This window comes from Camelus ferus, chromosome 25 (genome assembly GCF_009834535.1).
Source record: "Camelus ferus isolate YT-003-E chromosome 25, BCGSAC_Cfer_1.0, whole genome shotgun sequence".
Lineage (NCBI taxonomy): Eukaryota > Metazoa > Chordata > Mammalia > Artiodactyla > Camelidae > Camelus > Camelus ferus.
The window spans coordinates 27,671,711-27,693,640 of NC_045720.1; the positions used below are offsets into that span (position 1 = coordinate 27,671,711).

Below are 21,930 nucleotides of genomic sequence, written 5' to 3' on the forward strand. Positions count from 1 at the left end.
TCTAATCATCTATCCAGAGGAAAACATTTTTCCGGCTTGTGCAAAGTTTCCACTTAGGCTAGTGTAGCTTTGGCCCTGTGGCCACTAAAAACAATGAAATGAGACAATCATTGTTTAAGTAGCATATAGTTTAAGAATGCAAATATAAGAGTAGACATATTTATACAAATGAGCAAAAAAAAATGTAAGTATTGGAGAAAAGGGATGCAAACATGGGACTATGAGATTTCACTGAAGGGAGAGGAAAAAGCTGAGAACAGGAAAGTTTTATGAATCTGGGTCTTGAATGATGGGTAAAAACTATCACATGTAGAGAGAAAGAAAAATATTAAAATAAAGAATATTACGCATAAAATCCAGAGATAAGAAAGAATATGTCATGGTTTTAAGGTGAGTGGTGCAGTTCAGCTAAATTGTAAGGTATCACAGGCTAAGAGTTAAAGGTAAATCCAAAAAAGCAGATCAGACCCATGTTGCTATGTGGAGACTTGCAAAAGGAGTCACTAAAGCTGACAGAGCTGGGGAATAACATAAAAATGATAAATAAGGAAGGCTGTGTAGACAGGTGGGGCCATCATCCGGCTGTTTACAGCGCTCTGTTCTGGCAGGTGCATGCGCGGTTCACACTTCCTCACCCCCTTGAGGTTAGAAGTGGCTTTTTGACTTGTTTTGACAAATGAAATGTTAGTGGAAATGAGTCATACCATTGCTTGGGAGAACCATTTAATTGGTGGTGTTCAAGTCCAGCTTCTGTTTCCCTCTGCCACTGGGACTGTGAAAGACAGGGCCTCTATCAGACTGAGCCCCTGAGTGACTGCAAGGGACAGAAATAAACTTGCTGGTTATACCACTAGGAATGCAGGGTTGTTTATCACAGCAGCACAATCTAATATGCCTTGACTAACAAAGTCAGGAGCGACTGGCTACAGAAAATTCAATTAGGAGTTTACAACAATAATCCGGGGGAAGGAAATAAGAAGCAAGGCGACTGCACTGCTATTGCTAATGGAAAGCAAAGATTAATGTAGAAGTTATCTGGAAGGAACCATCTATTCAGCCTAGTATCTGGACCTGGAAATAAGATATAAACATAGCGCAAATTAGTAAGCACTTACTATATTCCAAATGGCCAAAGTGCTTTATATGAACTGACTCATGTGATCCTCACAACAACTTTTAAACAAGAGAAAACTGAGGCCCTGAGAGTCCAGCATTTGCCCAAGTGGTACTGGTTTAGGAAATGACCAGCACTGGAACCAGTGGAATTTCCTGATGGAGAGGTTCAATAGGAGGAAGCTGAACACTTAGGCCAAGTGCTAAGGGAACAGTCAGGGCTAAAAAGATGGAATCAATAATTTGTTGAGCAGGAGAGGACAGGTGAGGTTGGGATGGCCTAAGTGTGCAAGCCAAGAGCGTAAAGAGAGACAAATGAAAAAGGCTGAGAAAATACCCCAAAGAATACTGATATTTAAAGATTAGGAAAAAGAAGACTGACTGAGGGGAACAGAGAGATATATTCTCAGAAACAAGAACAACAGAATAGCGTTCAACTCCACAGGAGACAAGAGAAAGAGGTTCAAGAAAGTTGTGGTTAAATGATGCAAAAAGTTAATTAGCAGGAACGTTTAAGAAAAGCTATGGTTTTAAAAAAAACAAAACATAAATACAAAACAGAAACAGACTCATAGACATAGAATACAAACTTGTGGTTGCCAAGGGGGCGGGGGGTGGGAAGAGACAGACTGGGATTTTAAAATGCAGAATAGATAAACAAGATTATACTGTGTAGCACAGTGAAACATATGCAAGATCTTGCGTTAGCTCATAGCGAAAAAAAAAATGTGACAATGAATATATATATATGTTCATGTATAACTGAAAAATTGTGCTCTATACTAGAATTTGACACAACATTGTAAAATGACTATTACTCAATAAAAAAATGTAAAAAAAAAGAAAAAAAAAAGAAAAGCTATGGATTTGTAGGTTTAGAGGGTACTTTTGTCCTTTAAGAAAGCAGCTATTGAAATAGAGACATTCCTTCAAGATGTAGAAATACATGAGTTTAAAAACTTAGGTGAGAGAGTTTGATTGAAAACATTAAACCTTTATGCTATGAGGGATTTTATTAAAGGGAAATAGAAGGAACTCATGTACATTATCTGTTCAATAAAACCATCTTATCACAATTTCTAGATCCAAAACTGCATGGCTGATGGTTCACCAGAAGTTTCTTTTACTCATTGGTCCTCCTTTTCCTAACTTAGCAAATGAAGAGGTTAGAGATTGTTGTTAAGGTACTTTTAGCTCCAAATTTTTATGACTATAGTGTTTCTGCTAATCTTTTTAAAATTAATTCCTTTAAAATTTTCATGATTCCTTTTCCCTTTCCCTTTAATTCAGCTTTACCTATTGTTACCCACAATTTTCCTTGACATATGTACTTTAAGCAGTAACATGCCTCCCTTCACAAGTTTCCAGCATAAATCCCATAATCCTAACCCACCAATTCAATGTGTGTATAATCCCCTTAAATTTTTCTATTATTTCACCTGTACTTTTCAGCCAAACCTGACTATTTCTATACATAAATATTTTAGGCAGAAACAGACTTCCCTCTAACTCATTTTCGTTACAGATGTTTTTCTGATTTTACCACGTGATTACACAGAACAGCCAATAACATGAAAAAGTTCATGACAAGTTATCAGAAAGTATGCTTACTGGCTTGTAACTTCAAGGATCAATTTACATTTTTCACCATTCTTACCACTATCAAAGGAACACTAATAGTTAAAATTTTGTAGGGGAAAAAAAAACTGAGAACTTTGATGTATTCTTGCTAAGCATCAGCTCCATAATCAGTACAACAAGTTCTGTAGAGTATTTAACAAATAATGAATATTCTGCACAACTGAAATAATTATATTACATAAAAATTCACAATATGCTAAAAATAATGCTGAAAGCTAACCCATAATATGAAAATATTCTCAGACCATCACTTTACCATATAAAATCACATAATATAAAAATATTCTTGGACTATAACTTTAAACTATATAAACTCACTAGATGTTGTTTCATATATAAACAATATAAGAAACAAAATATAAAAATGTAAGATAGGTATAAATTAAGGATATTAATTCCTTAGACTCCAAAGTACAAAATACACTAGTCCCATATTTTGAAAAGTAGTGGATACTGATTTTTTTGAAAACTTGATTATAAATCAAATCCAAATTTAAAAAACCTCTACTTTGTGCAATCACATTGCATCACTTGAGACTGAGAACATACTTTAAATTTATATATCCTGATGAAATCTTATTATTATCTATACAACTCTCATATCTAATTAAAATCAATCATGCAAATTCATATAGAAGAATCTACCAGAACTTCTAGAGCCCCAAGGGATTAAAAGAACCAAAAACTCTTCTAGAATTTTAAGAAGCCAAATACAAACTACCCATACATTGTTCCTTTATATTTGGAAACAAGGATGCTTTATTGAATTTGTCTATGTTTTCCTTATACTTGCCTGACAATCACTGAGCAAAGAGAAGTCATATCTTCCCTTTTATCTTTCTTAGCATCTGTGGGAGTCAGAGAAAATGATCTGTACAGCATCAGAAATAGTTCCCACTGTTCAAGTTCCTAGAATTTGTGGCATCATGTCACATGACTCACATTATTCTTCTAGGTGAGCTTCGAATTATTACTCTAGTAAAGCAATAATGGCTCTTTACTACAAAAAAAAAAAAGGTTTATGAAAAAAGATAGCCACTTTTACCATCTATCCTCTTTCACAGATAGTAGGGCTCAAGATCCTGGGCCATGGGACGTGGAAATGTCAGTGAAGAGGAGCATACTGTGTTTTCTGGGACAGTGTTGTTATCAGTTATCAGGTCCCTTGTTTGCTGAGGAGAAAATTAGGGTTCTTGGCTTAGAAATAAAAACCAAGGGATCTTTCCAACAATAACATTTATCGACAGACCAATGATTGTAGATATTTAAAAATATCAAAACAACACTCCAAGGAAAATTTTTTATATTTTTTAATTCAATTTTAGTGAGTATTGAAAAATTAACATCTGAAGACAGTGTGTGCGTGCATGCAAATGTGTACTTTTTGTATTTTAAACTTTCAATATATTACGATGTTTTGCCAGTTAAAAAGCCTTCCTGGCTGGGGAGAGATGCCCTTTCTGAGGCAAGCCTATTCTTCCTTCGAGACAGTTAGGGGCTCAGCCTGGAGCATGTCTTTGATATGCAAATTAGCCCAATCCAGAGCCAAACCTGGATTTACACCCTTCTATCTGGCCCATTTATACCAAAACAGTATTTCTCTGCCCTAAACCATCCCAGGGCCTCTTAAGGCAAGGAGAGCCCATCCCTATAACCCAAAGCCCAGCCTGCAGAAATTATTCAAACTAGCCAATCTTTAATTGCTTGCTCTGAGCTATCTTGTCTTTCCAGCCCCCAGTCAAAGTTCTGGCCTTGACTTTCCTCTCTTTGCTGCCCTTCTGCCTCCTGACCTACCCTGTTGCCTTCCCATGTGGCTCTGCGTGGGGTGGCATGCCTCCTGTTTCCTCAAAGTTCATCATAAACTTGTTCTCCTGAGTCCCTCCTGTGTCCCCTCTTTTGGCCATACCTGACCAACTATCACACAGAACAGCATGTATGTGCATACTTATAAGTAACTGTGCTTCTTATCAAGGACTATTATTTTAGAAAAACAAAATAATAAATTACAGGGGATACGAAGCAAAGCCCCCAGGAAGCTTTAATGTGTAAATTAACTTTGTAAGTATAGAATGGTATCTAGGTTAAGACTTAAACTTGCATATTTTAAATCAAATTTAGGCACGTCATGTGGAAAACAAAATATTTTTTATAACTGGTAATCCCTTATTTTTTGTTAAAATATACTTTCCTTGCCTCGTTGGATGAATACTGGTAATTTCTCTTTGATTAAATGCAGTGTTAATAAATCCAGTATCTTAAAATTCCCAAGGTTATCCTTTTGTTTACCCTAAGGAAACTGTTGTTATTCTTTCATGTAAAAATGTGCAAATACAGGATTTAATTCAGCATATTTGCTTAGCTTGTATCTATGCAAGCAGACAATGTTACAGTCATTACCCATGTATATACTTGTTTTACATGTCACTCAAATGTCACCATGGGCAGAAAGATTATAATCTCCTTCAATGATTATAATGACAGTAATATTTTGACAAGATGTCCTTGGTCATATATCCTGAATCTTCCTTGGAACCATTTAGAGGAAGGCTTCAGCTTGTTAGAAAAAAACATTTTTTTCCTTCTTAGATTCCAAGTCAATCAGTTCTACAAAGATTGTGAATTTTTTTCTAGAATGGTACCTCGGTACACACAATGCTAGTCTCTTAAGGTTAGAAAATCCACTGGAATTGGAGCTAACATAGGGAAGTCAGGTGAACCATTTTTCAGTCTAGGTTTTGGGAGTTTTCCTATTATTATTATAAATCTGAAGGACAAAGAATAACCTGATAAAAGCATGTAGTATATTAAAACAAGAAGCACTGCCAAATGTTTCTGAGCTAAAGTATGCTTTTCTTAATATTTATAATTTCCAACACAAATGTGAGGCATTAAGTATTGCATCTTTGGCCTCATTAAGCAAACAAAGCAAAATATACAGTGAGAATGTCAAGAATACAGCTACACTTCTCTAAGTATCAATATTTTATAAATTTTTCTTGGTTGAAGTAATCAACAAAATGATTCTTTACATTTTGTTTGCCAAAAACAAGGTATTTTAAGAGAGTTACTTTTCAACATGCTTCAAAGAAAAGGAAATTAGATTTGAATTGGGCCAAATTCCTCCTATTGGGGTAATGAAGTAGTTCTACTTTTCAGAATCTCTTATGCATGGTATCTCACAGAAAAAGTTTTATGTTCAATTCTTAGGTAGATATGTAGTTCAACAATATGATTTATTCAAGGTGACAAAATCTCGTAATTTTATCAAGAGGGAAAATGTAAGTTTAGGTTCAAATTCACTGAGACATGGGTTCCTACCCTATTTCTATCATTTAACAGTTCATGACCTTGAGCATATTTCTTAACTTGTACTGAGCTTTTCTTTTCTCATTTTTTATTATACACTTTTCCACTTGAAGCTGCATGGGGCAAGAACTTTTATCTCTTTTCCTCACTGCTACAGCCCTCACTGCTATTTTAAAGGTTTTAAAATAACACCTGCCACATGGTATGCGTCCAGTAAATATTTGTTGAATAAATAAAGTAATCTAACAAAAGCAATAACCCTCGCACAAGGTTGTGAAGGGAATTAAATGAAGTAATGTATGTATAGCATTTAGCACAAGTTCTAGAATACAGTTAAGATAGTTAGCTTTAATTATTATGTATGTCTGCAATTACATGGGAATACTGAGGCTTTACTAAGAACAGAAACTAAAACTTGCTAGATTTATTTGAAGCAGCCATTTTACATAAACAGAGGTTCTGTGGCCTCCAAGAAATGGTCCCTCAGACTTCATTTAGATAAATAACTCCCATATCTTCAGTCCTTTCAAACTTTAAAAGATGTATTTCAGTGGAAATATTTATAAGGTAATCTTGTTACACAGATGATTAATACTTAATGCATATACAAGTAAACTCAATTTAACAGACATTTATTGAGTGTCTATAAAATGTCAGATACTGTGGTTGGTACTGAATGAAGTTATACACTTTGGTCACTAAATGAAATGATACACCCAATACCTTGACATTTCTTACAGGATTCAATTATAAGCATATAAAAAGCAGATGTGTTTATATTATGCTTTATGTTTTATTTTACAATAGGATTTTAATTTTAAATGTTGAAACCAATAATGTTGCTAATTGACATTAAATGGTGACCCTATATTTTAAATGTAAAAATGTAAATTTAAAATGCAACATTTATTACATTCTACACAATTAAATCTTTACATTTAAAAATTCTTATGTTCCAAAAATAAAAATTATAAATCCTCACTTTTGAATGATTATATTATAGATTAACACACAATGAAACTATTAAATTGCCCAAGATTTATCATTAGTCATTTAGAGTCAAATTTATATAAATATACACAATTATGCCATATATATATGTTTTGCAAGTAGGCACATATAAAAAGTTTAATAAGAAAATCTGGATTTAAAAGATAGAACTTACCAATAAAATTATTGTACTAAGAGACCAGAACTTTGCAGCATTCAACAGTCTACTAAAAACAAAACCAAACCCTATTCTTTCTTTCTTCTTTCCAACAAATATGTATCTTTCCTAACCAAGATTTCTTAAACCATGCTTCTCTCAGAAGACACAGGCAAAGAGTATGACTTTGTTTATTTTATTCTGTTGAATTATGCTTTATGAAGGCTCTAGATCTCATTGCACAGTACTATAGGCACCAGTTTGTGAACACTTGAAATGTGTTTCCTCCAAATTGAGATGCACTGTATCACGTATACACTGCTTAGATATACACTGTAATATACATGAAGTTTAGAAGTCTTCATATACCTCCCCAAATAATAAAATGTATCAATCTTTTTATATAGATTAAGTTTTGAAATGAGAATATTTTGGATATACTGGGTTAAATAAAAGATACTATTATATTAATTTAACCTATTCCTTTTAATTTAATGTACCTATTCAAGTATTTAAACTTACAAATTTAGTTCACATTATATTTTTATTAGATGCTGCTTCTTTAGATAACTGGTTTATAATGGCATAGATTCCAGCAAAAATATTTGATATAAAATGTATTTTCCTACACAAATTATCATTTCCCTTTGATATTAATTATGAAATTACTGCTCTGTGAAAAAGTTGGACTAATGTAAAAACCTTATAAAGGCAATCAAATGATATTATTGACAAAATATTAAGCTGAGTAGTGAAAATAACTATAATACAATTGACACTCAAAATAAGTACTGAAAATATAAAGCAGTAAAGGGAATACTTAGCAAATAAATATCACAAAGTGAGGTGGGCACATGCTCTAAAATAAATAAGCTGTTTTTCTATTTTGATACTTCCTTGGACATATATATTTCAACTCTGTTAAGGCAATGATTCTTAATCTTGAACAAAAAATACTCGGTTTCAGTAAAGAGCATAGCTATTCACCAAGTTGCTTGAGTTGGAAATCCAAGAGGTAATCCAATTTATCCTCACACCTAATCTACCACTAGTTCTTAAAGATCCTACGCCTAAGATATCGTCGTATCCTTCTACTCTCTCCATACTGACTTTCACCAGTCAATTGCATGCCACTCTTGTCTACTCGGCTGCAACAGCATCCTAGCTGCTCGTGTTCCACTTTCCACATAGCGGCCAGAGTGATTTTTTTTCTAAAACATAATTTATGTCACTCTTCTGCTAGAATTCTTCAATGTCTTCTCATTGCACTTGGGAAAAAACCCAAAATCCATAAAGTAGAAACTACCAGAAGAAAATTCCCTTATCTTTCAACTATCAGTCTATAAACCAAACTGCTTCTGCAAACTATTCTTTTTCGCTCCTGGCTAACAACAACAACGAAGTCCCTGCTCCTTGCAAATACCAAGTCCTCCCCAGGAGCTCGGGATCCCACCCTCTTCCACCAAAGGTCCTATAAAACGTTGCATGGTTTCACTTCATTTCGCTTTTCTCTATAAACTACTTTTCAGCCACAGTAGCCTCTTTTAAATTTCTGAAAATTGTCTAGCATTTTTCCACCTCAAGACTTTCATATATTGAATCCTGCTTGAAATACCCCTCAGAATAATCTTATGAAATGGAAACTATTATAGGCACAGAAGAACATGAAACAGGAAAGTTACGAAGTTTGCCCAAGGTCTCATCGGTAGTAAGTCGTGAAGCTGGTATTTGAACTCAGCCGTCTGATTCTAGAACTCATACCCTTAGCCAACACACTTTACTGCAAGAAGATGAAAACAAGTTCTACTTAGCTTAGAGCAAGGTTGCCAAACTTTGGCCCCCATCAGAATAATCTGAAGGGCTTGCTAAAACACTGATTACTCTTCCTCATTCCCAGAGTGTTCTATCCCAGAGATTTTGATCTGGGGTGATAGCCGAGAATTTGCATTTCTCACAAGCTCTCAGGTGGTTATGATGCTGCAGATCCGGCAATCATATTTTGAGAATCTCTGGCTAAGACTCACATAGTACGACTATATCCCACGTGAAAGACGGTACATCTTAACTCGCTGTTTAGTAAACAACATTCAGGCCATTCCTTTTGTTTTGCTCAATTCTTTCTGACTTGCATTTACTACCTACCTACAAGCAGTGCTACTCTCCTTCACCTTCCAGGCATTATACAGCAGGGTAGGAACCCTGCGGATCTTCCGTATGCCTTAGGGATTTTTCCAGCCCCGCAATCAGACTTACTTCCTCTCCGCCTACCCAGTCAACATTTTTGCTTTCCTGTCCTTCTATAAGGATGAAAATTTAAGTATTTGAATTTAGACGGTAGTTCTATGCTTTAAAATTATTAGCAAAATTAGGTTAATAAGAAAGAGTGTAGGCTCATAAGACTGGAGTTCTGGCTTTAGAATTAGCTAACATATCCTTTAGACAAAATGATTTGACCTCTCTGGCCTCAGTCCTTCGATTGTAAACTTAAAAGAATGGATATTTTGGAATGTAATATAATTCTGTTACAAAAGACAAATTCTAAAATGACTCCAAAGAGAGAGCGTGCAAAGTAGAATTTTTTAGTAAGGCTAATAAGCTTAGAGTAATATAGAACAAGAATATTCCATCTAAGAAAATAATAAATACACTAAAATGCAGTTATCTTGTTAGGCAGTTAGAAATAACCGGACAAGAGGGTACGAAGGGGGAGGGTGCAACCCAGAAAAAAACCAGTACGCCTGCACTTGGGATAAGGGGCTCCAAAAATTTTTACCTTCTCTAAATGAGGGCCAGCGAAGAAGCCAGCTAGAATCTGAATGCTGTGGCTGCGCAGTAGAGAGACCCGACTTAACTTGATCCACTACTCTTTATGTCATTAACATTGCAGTTTGAGCCCCTTCTCGTAGGTTTTCCTGTGTGCATCATGGGTAAGAACATGCGCACAAGAGATGAGCGTGCCTGAGTACAAGGAACAGGAGTCTTCAATCAATCAATCAATCAGTCAATCACTAAAACGCCCCCTAAGCCAAGGTATAAGGCAGAAAAAACAAACAGGTGGCGTCATTTTTCCTTTCTTCGGTTGGCCCACCCCCAATTCTCGGGTGTGTACTCTATTTTACTAGCTTTTTACTTTAGAAATAAAATCTTCTGTTTATATCACACTTTCAGTCTCTTGTTAAAAATCCATTTTTGGGGGGGGTGACAAAAAAACAAGGTATCTTTTCCCTCCTCTCAGTAACAGTCTTAGCTCTAAATATGTTAACATTCAAAACAGAAAAGGAAACTGAATAGCTTTTACAATTACTTGAATGTATATGTGGATTTGATTGTTATGAATTTATAAGACTATTAAGCTACAAGGCTTGGCCTTGCTCCCTCCAATAATTAACTATAGTAACATTATTACTAACGTAATAATATTAATAGCTACCACTTATCTAATGTCCTTTGCACTGATCTCTATGCAAAATACTTCACATATTTTCTCTCTAGCTCACACAATCCAATGAATTAAGTACTATTATCTCTATTTTACAGATGAGAAAACTGAGTTTTATAGTGATCTTCTACAAATAAAATTCCTGTAATTTCTAAAATGGATCCTTCAAACTGTTCCATGGCCTGGGTGATGAGTAGTGCCGGGGGCCCATGCCTAACATTCCAACTTCATCTCCTTCTCCCTTTGCTCTCAAACTTTATGTTGGAGAAATACACACCTACACGTAGTTCCATGAAATAGCTATATACTCTTAGTTTTCTGTGCCTTTACATCTATTCTTCTTTCTCATGAACATCCTTCTGCCACACCACCACTTGACAAGCCACTGTATTTCTTCTAAGTCTCTGCTTGAATAAGAGTAACTCTGTGAAGACTTGCCTGATCTCCTGTCCCACAAGCTTTGATGTGCTTTCCGTCATGTCAACTGTAAATGCAGTAAAACCTTGCAATAACATATTGTATAATAATGTGAAATTAGATATGATATGATTGCCAATTTGCTCCCATCTCCTGGCTACCACCTGTTGGCAAACAGGAGTGGGTTGAAATTCTTATGTTCTGGGAGGGGTATGCAGTGGGGATGGCAAGACTCTCAAGCCCCTTTTGAGGAGCAGGGAGATGTAAGGCAGGTCTCCTAATCTTCTGCCATGGGCTGGAAAAACCAGCAGGGAGATACTGGGACTCTGACACTCTACTGAACGTCTCAATCAGCCACAGGATTCATTATCAACTTCAGTTTTAGTACTTTCACTACAGTAGACAACTGCCACCAGGTGACACAAAACTGCAACTGGAATCTGGGCAGTGGGGCTCTTACAGCGAAGCTATGAGATGCACAGGCTAACCTAGATCATTTAATGAACCTAACAATACAGCAACATTACATTTAACATCATGAACTTTTGGTTGCCACTTACTGTGTTTTCTCAGGGCTTATTATCTATTATATAAATTATAATTGTTCTCTTCTCATGGAACTTGGAGAGTTCATCTTGTCAGTGTACTTCAGCAGCCTAGTACCTGACACTTGGCACTAAATAGATCTAAAGAAAGAATTCACTGAACAAATGAATTCAATAAATTCATTATATGAATGAATGCTCCTAGTAATGTAGGCATAATTACATACCAATGTTTAAGCTGCATCTAGTAAGTTTCATAAATCATTTGGTGCTCAATGAATATTTGCTGATGATAAAGAAAACAAAACTTCCCAATAAATGTTTTAGAAATAGATAGATGTCAATTAATTAACAAATATTTATTTGTTTATCTACTATGTACAAGACTCTGGAGTCAGTTCTCTGCCAATTATAAAGAAATATAAGACATGGCATTTGTTCTAAAACCACTTATAGCCCAATTTGCTAAATGAAGCATAAAGACAACTCTAGGCAAAACGTGGTGGCAAGTAAATGCTAAAGATATCAAGTAATAATTTAAGATAATAAGTTAAGCAATGCTACTGACCTCTGTCCATCTACACACTTCACAACAGCCCTCCATCCCGTGTAGACCATGCGGTTACCCGATGCTGCACTCACTTTTGCTTCTCTGCTGATACTGAAAGCACTGCCCTATTTTGGAGCAGCTTCCTCCTTTCTTCCATCTGAGCTAATCCTTCTATCTTCCATTATATTTAGGTTACATCTTCCACAATGTGCAGATAGTCAGCAAATACTTCCACTGACTTGTTTTAAAATCTTATCCTTAAGTCTCAGTTCTGTCCCTACATAAAAACAAGCTAGTCTAGAATGTATCACTTTGCTGCTCAGTTGCTTTTTTAAGGCATAACTTAAGGAAAAAATTATATTCTGATCTAGTATGGAGTAATATTCAGGAATTGCTACATTGGATCACATTCTAGCCCACGTAGCCCCAGATTCTATAAACAACAAATACAGTTTTTTTCTCTTACAAATTGAAGACATTTAGCCCCTCTACATAAAACAGGTGAAACTACATTTACATTTAGTCTAACATATCAAAGAAATAAAAATTTTAATGAAACAGGGCACAGATGACTAAACAGAAAGATTATTTTTATATCTTAATTCCTCAAAGATTAGAAGATAAAATGACTTACTATTTGAGTATTTAAAATGTAGTATTTTGGGAACATTTTGAAAAGCCACTGCTCTTAGAAATGCCCTTGGAAATTGTTTGATACTCAAATACCCAACTCACCAGCACAGAGGAACTTCTAAACACCCTCCACAAAACTGGATAACACATTCTTGACCGTGTTTACATGATCCTGCTGATCAGATGGTAACTGGGGAGAATATAAATTTCGTGCAAGATCAGTCCTACGCCTAAAACTAGTACACCTGGGGGTTTCCCCAGGTACCACCAATGAGTTGTCATTTCACTAAACTCAGAAGACCCACCCTGTTTCACCTGTTTTAAATAGGGTGGCTAAATATCTCTTCAATTTATAACAGAGAATATTTATTGTTGCTTATAGAATCCTGGGCTAGATGGGCTAAGATGTGATCTGACGTAGCAATGTGTGAAAGTTACTGTAGACTGGATTCAGACACCCTTCCTCTTTTCCCAAGTCACCAACCTGTGAAGGAAAGGTCTGCATACGAGAGATATGGGCAGTCAGTAGCAGCTGGCTACAGCTGAGTTACAAAGCCAATCTTCATTCCTAGAAATTTTAAATTAGTAGAACATGACTTCTAGCTGTTGGCATTTCACATGTTAAGTTTTACCTTTAAAGCTACAGTTAGTATTTCTTTTTTATCCTGTTGATTTTAGCAAATAATTACCAGTGCTTACTTTGTGTCACTGTTATAAATGCTTTGTCAATTTTCCTTTACTTAATCCTCAAACTATCCAATGAAGAAATGCTTATTATCATCACAATTTTACAGATGAGAAAACCAGGCACTGAGAGGCGAAGTAATTTGTCCAAGGTCTACACACATACAAGATACCAAGTAGAAGAGCCAGGATTCACACCCACCTGACCAGTTCCAGAGCCTTCACTCTTAAATATAATGCTATATTCTACACATGTTATTCTTTCATTCATTTACTCATTCACCCATTCTTTTCAACATTTAGTGAGCACTTATATACACAGCTCTGGGCTGAACATTGGCGTTGGGCACTGAGTAAGATACTCAGATGTTTGTTGAATTAATGGTTTTACTTCAACTTTATTCTACTTTGTGAATCCTTAGGTCACTTCTGAGGTAATTATAATTTAAATTAAAACTAATACCACCTTAAGAGGTAATACTTTAGAATAACCAGAAGCAGACATATTTATGGAAAACAATTAACCTGAAATAAGTGACTGTTCTAGAGAGTTAGCACAACTAAAATTTAATATATATGATATATTTTCCTACCTTTTACAAAAACCACTGAAATAATTTCACTTTTTTTGATGACTAGGATAATAATTATAAGTATCATTTATTATTCTGAGTTTCAGGTAATTTAGAACTTAGGGCTGAATGCACACTAGCTTCAGAGTGACCATGATGAAAACAGGCTTGAAAACTTGTACTTCCTCTTTGATTCCTTACCTCTGGAGGCCAGGACAGCTATACAAAATAGAGACCAAAGCAGCTTTATCAAAGGGTATTTCTTGCCTTTAAAAAAAATCATATTTTCACTAATGTCATCAGTGTGCTTTGGATTTTCAGTTCCATTCAAAATATCTTTCTCACACTGTTTTGAAAACAAGAGCTCCTAACGTTGTCTAACATGTATTGAAAGCTTACCCCAGGCTAGCCATTGTGTTAAGCAACCTCACATACATCTTATCTTATCTCACATTTATAGCAAACTTCACAGTAGGTAATTACCCCCATCTTGCTGATAAAGAAACTTGATTATTTGGGAGGTAGCTTGCTGAAACTCACAAGCTGATGAGCAGTTTTAATTTAAACCCAAGTTTACCGGGTTCCAGAGACCACTGGCTTGAGCACTGTGCTCTGTTTGCAGGTCTGACGTACCTGCCAAGGAAACTAATAGGTTCTTTCTCAAATCAGTTTGTACTCATCGCTCGATTTCACGGTCACTATTTGTTATCTAGCCACCAAAGAGTTTTGTTACCCTCAAGTGAGTTTGGAAATTATGTCTCACTGAAATTGCAAAAAAGTAGTAAGAACCAGTAAAACATTATTTTCCATTTATGCATTAGCTTACTTTTTTTGTTTGTTTGGTCAACCTTTTATTTTGCTTTTTGACAGTAACTTCTCAGCACCATACTTCCATCACTTTTCAATAAGTAAATAAAGTTAGAGTGGACTTGCTTTTTACCAACCGTAGAAAGCCATAAGGAAAAGAATGAAAAATTGACCAAAATTCCAATTTTTCCCTCCTAGAGAGGAAGGAGCCTCTGCGGTCCGGGGGATTAGGAGTATACAAAAGTTGTTCTTTATTAGGAAAATACTAGTGTTAACAGCACTAAAATAAATTTCACTGTAAATTTTACTAACCTACTTCCTAATTTGAAGCACAGGAATACCTATTTCAGCCAACACTAAACCTTGCTTTCTGAGGAGAAACGTTTTAATACAAAGAAGCTCAGCAAAGATGAGCCTATTACAGTTTCACTTCTCACAAAGCTGGAAGAGACCCTCAGGACCAATAGCTATTCATTTATTCATCAAATATTTTGGAGCTGTGAATGCTTTCCCCTCCCCGAAATAAAAGATTTATCTTGCATTTTTAGAGTTGTGAAAGGCTCAGAATTATAATATTCGTATGCCAAGATGAACATACATTTAAGAAAAGAGAGTCAATTCTTACTCATTTTCAAACTGGAGCTACGTGATTTACTGATATGTATCATGGTGGAAGTTGGCCATCATGTATTATAATAATATTTTTACTAGTTCTCTAAGATTGAGCCCTTGGACCTACATATTAAAATTGGTTAAAAAATACATGTTAACCATCATTTACAATTTTTTTTGTAATCCACCAGTGTTCTACGTTTGGCCATATCCTATTCTTACACGGAATGTATTTAAGAAATAACAGGAAGACCTACTTTGCATATTAAATCTGTTATTTAAAAAAAAATCATCTACTATTATGCCTCAGCCTACTGTCCGCCCTTCGTTCACATAATAAAAATTTAGTGTAAACAATATTTGTCATACTTGTCAATTCTTAGCACTATTTTGCAACTAGTGTAAAGTTTTATTCTTAGAAGATTTTATTTTTTAAATGGGAGAAATATTGCCTAAGTAGAATGATCTGGGGCATTCCATACTAAAATGAATGATACAGGTGACTTTTCTGTGACCCAGACTTTTCAGAATTATTGCTTATATTAAGTAGAATAAAAGCTTTTTAGAGTTGTTGAAACATCATAAGACCTCTTCATTTCCTATGATCCTACATAAAGCAAAATCAAGAAATACACAAATCAAATGAAAGACAGCATTATAAAATAAACATTATATGAAAGGTAATTAAATATATTTTTTCAGATGGCAAAAATCTAGGCTCTCCCATATTCAAATGCAATTTTTTTTTGCTTAAAAATGTCATTCCACTTCACTCTAATTTACTGAATATTTTTGTGAGGTTATAATCATACAAAAATAACATGAGAACAATGCAAAGACCCTAGCAAATTGAAAATTAAGACACCAATATATAGTGCCATTTGGTAAATCTATATTGTCTCCCTTATTTAGTCAGTAATACAAGAAACTTTCTTTAGATTCGTGTTTCTTGGGATTCTGAAAGGAAAAGAGTAATTCGTTGATTGTCAAGTACTCTATTCAGAAAGTAGATAGGGTAACAGTAAATTTAAATGTCTGCAGGGAAAATACTTTAAAATAATCTGAAGGTGGTATAACTAATGCCTTATTTTTATTTCCATAGCTTTAAAAACTAAAGTTAAACATGAAGATAATATCTATTTTAGTAACAATTACATGGATTGTTTCTTGCTTCCTTTTAAACAGATTACACGTGTGAATCTAAACAGAAAGACGCAGATCCACTCTAATCTGCTTCAGACCAAATTCATGCCTTACTTTAAAAAATTTAAAAATTTTTTACTCTTCATCTGCTCAAAACTCCTAATCCTTTTAATTTCTCAATTTTTCTGTCAACAGTCATAGCTACCAAAAATATGAACACTGAGGTTTCCAACTCTTCCTTTCCCCTTGCTCCCTACATCAGGTCAAGAGGAAACCCTTGAGCATCAGTGGCTCCTTGTAAGATCACCCCTCAGTCACCACAGCCCTAAGGAACCTCTGTGTGCTCCTGGTTAGAAACCCCAGCTCCAGCAAACACAGCCTCATCTCCGTTATCAGGACTAATCTCACCATCTATTCCCTTCACTCTTGTTAATTTCAGACTCCACACAAAGCTCACAATTCTTAAACCTGCACTGACTTCCTGGAATTATATCTGCACCTGCTCTCCAGGCAGTGAGGCAGCGTTTCCGTCTCCTTCTATTCTAGCGCGCACTGTCATCCTGCTCTCCTCTCCTCATCTCACACCCAATATATTTTCTTCCTTGTCAGTCTCCTCCATCAGAATGCAAGCTCCATGACGGCAGTAAGTTTGTGAGTTCATTGTTGTACCCCAAGCACACAGAATAGGGCCTGGCACTTAACAAGCACTCAATACATGGTCGTTGAATAAATGAACAAAGTAACTCAATCAAAGCAAACCCTGTTGATTCATTCTTTGTAATACTCCTGGATTTTTCCTTCTCTTGTCCCCTCTTGCTATCTCTCCAGTCCATCACCTTATTAAAACCAAACTAAAGTAACTTACTTTTCAGATTAATTGGAATAGTAATATGCTGAATTAATGCATCATATGCTGGAATATGGCGCAACTGGGAATGTGCATTTGTGCTTTAAAACTTGACTGGTATCTCCCAAGACTCTCCCCTTTACACTTATTTCTTTATATGAGGAAAATGAAGAATCATTGATTATTTGTCTAACTTTGTAACATTCAGTATATGTAACTAAGAAATTTTCAATTATTGAATATATCTTTATAATAGTAGTTATAATACTGTGTTATAATTATTTAAATGTCCAGGTCCTCCACTAGCTTTGACCTGCCTAAGACTACCAGCCCAGTATTTTTTCCTAGAAAACTTGTTTAAAAAGTTGTAAATAAAAATCATTGTTTAATTTGATTACACACCGTGTTATAAAATGAACCAAAAGCGTGCATAACAATAGCCCTTAACTTTCTTAGTTAATGAGTTATTTATTTAATCTAAGACAATATTTCTCATTGAGAACAAATGATTATTTTTGGTTTCTCAATACAGAAAAGACTAATATATTGTCTTCAGCCTAGAAACACATCTCACAATTATCCAATGGAGGTAGAAAATACAGATGAAAAAGTTGCTAGGTATTTTTTCAAGAAATTATCAATAACTAACTAGAGGAATTAAATGGCTCATTCAAATGATAATATAAATATGCTTTATATTATTGGGTAAAAGCAAAAACTATTAAGCATTCATTTTTCAAACATAAATTAAGACCTAGCTCATATTCTTTGTGGTTTAGATTAAATTTTTAATGCTTACATTAAATGTTACTTAAATGTTAAAATTATGATGACAAATCTGAGTCGAACTGCTGAAAGAGACTTGGGCATCACCTGGTTTGTTCTCCACAGGAGTGAGAAAACTGAGAAATGAAAACACTTGCCCCAGGTCTCACAGAGTGCTTGCTCATCACCAGATGGAATTAGAACCTATTCAGTTGAATGCTGTTTCTACTATGACATGGAAATATGCTAGGAAAATTATTGAACATTAACTCTACTTATTACAATGTGCTCTACATTTGTCAAAAAATATATGAGCTCTACTATGTTTAAGTAGAAATAGAGTTCTGAAATAATTGTTTTATTAAACATGACAGAATATTAACCTCAATCAAAATTTCTATCCATAAATGCATTTGCTTTTGCTGTTCAAGTAACAGATAAGGGTGTGCCATTTTTGCTGGCTCTAGGACACTGCAGTTTTTCAGTCACCATCGGTTTTTTTTTTGAGCAAGACTGCAGCAATATGACAGGCAAGAATGGTTAAACTGCCCTTACTCAACACCAACCTAGGATACAGACACATGTTAAGTAGAAGCTGACTGCCGGAACAGACGTGCTTTATTTGTACCATAAATTTTGTTTCAGAGAGAACACCGAGAAATCAAATTTAGAAGTAAACAAAAATGGATAATATACCATAATTTTTAACTTAAAACTAATCTTTTAAAATTAACATTTAGACAACCTTACTCTAATGAATAAATGAATACTAGGACATTTTGAACTTACTTGGAAATTTTGCTGTTCAAACTTAAGGGCAAAGTATATTTTGCCAAGCATTTTTCTTTAACTGCCAAATATATATAGATTAAAATCTAGATTTAAAGCATGCCTAAAGCACTATAGGCACGTAAAAATTTTGGTTCTATACAATAATTTAAAAAAATGTTTTATGTACACTAACCATGAAACTTTAACCTAAGAATTTATGACTATCAACTGGAAATAGAGTGAATATACTTATCAAGTTTTTTCCTATGAAATTCTCATAAACTCCTTCTTATAAAGTTCTTCCTTTATAGTAATAAGTTATCTCTCCCACTACATAAAGAATTTTAAAATTAAAATTTTTTTATCTACCATAATAAACAGATAAAATAGAACTAAAAAAAGGAAAGTTCTCTATCATTGAGGTAACTCTCTTAGTCATTAGACGTATTTTTATTTTTTTCTCGTAACTTATTTCTTCTGCTGAAATCTTCAGTAGCCCATGCCAACAGAAGTTCATGGCATATTCTGTCCAGAACTGCTGTCCATTTCTATTGAAATTAAACAGTCTTTGTAATCATAATATAATTGTCCTAGTAAAAATCAACTCAATGACTTAAGAATTCCCTTAAATTATACAGTAAGATATGTAAGTGTATATACATATTGGGCAGCCTGAGGGCAACTAGAGATTTGATAAAGCTATGTAAATATCTCAGAATTCAGTATAAGAGATAAGACAAAGTTTCCCAAATACTTAAGATATTGAGTTTTGCTGATTAAAGCAGAAGACAATACTCCACAAAAACCAATCAATAGAAAATGCCAAGATTATTTCGCTCATAATTACATTCTCTGGAAATTCTCAAAGATAAATTTTCTTTCAAAAGAATATATTCCTACACAAATTTAAAGTCCCACTACCCTAAAGCTGTAAACCTGTTTGAGTGCATTAAATTATAAGATAACCATGAAATACAGAAAATATGCCAATATACACACTGTATGCTCATATATATCATTTATGTAACTTAAATATTATTATGAACAGTGTGATGAATTTTGGACAAAGTTGAATTAAACTTGTACAAATAAATTTCTGAGTTACTAGATCAAAAAAAATGAAGGCAAGGCTGTGAGCAGATTCCCAAAGCTTAGTCATTGATGTTACTCACTGCACACAGTATTATTCCAAACCCACACAATGTTTTATTATACTTAGAGTGATAATAAGAAAAGGTCTTTATTGTTTAAAAAATATATCGGTAAAGTGTATTACTACTACTATTTACACTTGTTAGACCAATAGAAAAAGGATTTTTTTTTTAAAAAAGAATTCCTATCTATCTTTACAAATAATAATAATTACTATGTTGTATTTAAAATATGTATTACAGTGTCTGTGATATATGAATACATATATATATATATACATATATATGTGTGTGTGTGTGTATATATATATATATATATATATATATATATATATATATATATAAACTGGTTTAAATATAACTTGGTTTACTTTTCAGATGATAATCACATCTAGAGATACTGGAATAGGATTCTCACGTCAAGGGCACAGAATTAATGTTTTTAAAAAGTTCCCCTAGTGATATGTTTGTGAACGTGGTTTGGGGACCACTGATATGGGGGAGTCCTACTTTCATTCAGAGTACCAAGTAACTTCTAAAGTATCTGCCAATAATGGTTTGTGGCTTTTCATGTATAAGAGTCTAGCTATGAAAGAGAAGCTCTACATTAAGATTTTGTGAGTCGTTAATAAGTAAAATTGCAGTCAAGAAGAGGGAATACGATGATTACAATACTTCATAGCAGTTAAAAGATTAGTGAGAAAAAGCACTCAATTTTATCTAATTACTTTGTATTTTAAAAAATTTATCTTTTAGAATTACCTTTCTAATCCCTTGTCTAAATTCAGCTGTTTCAAAGAAAAAACACCTGCAAAAAATTACTGAAATAGTTAGGCAGTCATTCATCCATTCATTCTTCCACAATATTTGTTGCAGGCCTACACTGCGTTGGGGACTGGGAACACAGCAGTGCCAGAACAGGTGAAGACTCTGCTTCCATGAAGCTAAACCTTCAATCCTCCCTAAGTATCACTGTTCCCTGAGAAAAGCGTGCCTAAATCACAGGATCCTTCCATTTTTGCAGTGATAACCACTTATACAGATTCATCCTAAATTCCAAATTCACTTCATTAGAGAAGCATCAGAATATTAAACAAGGAGAATCCTTATCTCAAAATGTAAATAATAAAACCTGTTCTGTCAATCTCTCAAGTTTACTGTTAAAATCTCATAATATATACATATGTATAATGTATGAATATATGTATATTAGCATATATAGTATATTTGTATGTATGTATGTTACACAAAATAAAATTTTAACCAATAAATCACTTCAAATATGATACTAACATTATCACTTACTAAAAATGATTACAATAAAGTGAAGACTTTGTATAACAGGACAAAGTAGCTCTATATTAACAAAAGAATATATAAATATTTCCCTTATAATATTCACTCATCACCATATTGATAGACCTTGATGAATATTTTATATATCCTTAAACATCAAAGAATTTTCTTGCTTCTCCTATATAGACGTAATTCTTTTAATGAAGAGGAGTATATTCCAATGAATGCTGAAATAGTAAAGTTTAATGATGTGTTAAGATACTAGATATGGGAGTCACGGACTACATAACCATTAAATAATAATGTAAAACCAACTCTGGGAGTCTAAAAAATTAGAAATAAGAAGTCATTAAGTGAAGAGTAAGATGGAACAATTCATGAAGGGGGAAATTGGGAAGTGGAGATTTCTACCAAGCATGTGCTAGATTAGAGTATGGCATAGACACACACATGCACACACACGCACACACACACACACACACACAAAGTAC

General features: G+C 34.2%; 1 protein-coding gene across 27 annotated transcripts in view; it reads right to left on the reverse strand.

The window, feature by feature from the left end:
* Positions 1-21,930, reverse strand: part of RIMS2 (regulating synaptic membrane exocytosis 2) — a 489,839-nt gene that overhangs the window by 84,708 nt on the left and 383,201 nt on the right. Inside the window, exon 1 of one of the 27 annotated variants that reach the window (XM_032468072.1) lies at positions 705-856. The exons of the other annotated variants lie outside the window; for them this stretch is intronic. The gene's annotated coding sequence lies outside the window, so the exon portion shown is untranslated. Of the gene's footprint in view, positions 1-704; positions 857-21,930 lie in introns of those variants that run through there. 27 annotated transcript variants of the gene reach the window in all.